The sequence below is a fragment of the Atta colombica genome, unplaced genomic scaffold (genome assembly GCF_001594045.1).
Source record: "Atta colombica isolate Treedump-2 unplaced genomic scaffold, Acol1.0 scaffold163, whole genome shotgun sequence".
Classification (NCBI taxonomy): Eukaryota; Metazoa; Arthropoda; class Insecta; order Hymenoptera; family Formicidae; genus Atta; species Atta colombica.
This window is the reverse complement of record NW_017259254.1, coordinates 1,127,248-1,128,139: the sequence shown is the minus strand read 5'-3', so window position 1 is coordinate 1,128,139 and position 892 is coordinate 1,127,248. Positions and strand designations below refer to the sequence as shown.

General features: G+C 31.6%; 1 protein-coding gene across 1 annotated transcript in view; it reads left to right on the top strand.

The window, feature by feature from the left end:
* The window catches only part of LOC108685968 (MD-2-related lipid-recognition protein-like), an 11,280-nt gene that overhangs the window by 6,035 nt on the left and 4,353 nt on the right, over positions 1-892 (top strand). The window lies entirely within an intron of this gene.

Below are 892 nucleotides of genomic sequence, written 5' to 3'. Positions count from 1 at the left end.
TATATATACATATTGAGTCGTCCGGAAAGTTCATGTCGATTAAAATTTAAATTTTAGTATACATTTATTAAATTAAAATTTTCTGCATTTCAATTTTCCTTCAACATCGGCATGAACTTTCCGGACGACCCAATATATATATATAGAGCTTCCCTCTTAATCTTGTCTAAAATATACGTGTATGTATATATAAATTGAGAATTATTTTTTTATTTTTTGACCAAAAAAATTTCATACATTGTTGAAAAACTAACTTTAATTCTTTCTTTGATTTTTATATTTAATAAATTAGTTTTTATTTCTTGACCTAATTATTTGTTCGCTTCTGACTTCTTCGTCATTTTTATCACATAAAAAATTTTTTATATATTTTTTATATTTTAGTAATTGTGATAGATAAAACAGATATTAAATTATACAGTATAATTTAAATTGACAAAATTTATTTTAAATTGACAAAAGATATTTTGGAGTAAATCTACGCGACAATGTGCGAAGATCAACCATGCCAAAAGAACACCCACATCGATATGAGTTCGATCTTCATGAACAAAAAATAATGAAGATGTTGTAATATTCGTTAATATCCGGAATATTGAAGGTTATCACAAAATCATCTGACCATTTAATCATCAGAACGTAATTCTGTGACGCGATTTCTCGGAGAAGGAGATCGTCGCGCGCATAGGTTCCATCGTGATAAAGATGTTATCTCAATTGACCTATGGCCCCACCAGCCTCCCACAGATTCTTCGCTCTGTTATTTACTTATGTGTGAATCGACCCTCAACCTTCTTTCACTTGGCTACGAACCACCGACCATCGAAGATGAACCGGAATATCATTCTCGTTACCGTCCTAATCCTGGCCCTGTCCACGGTCTACGCGGAAA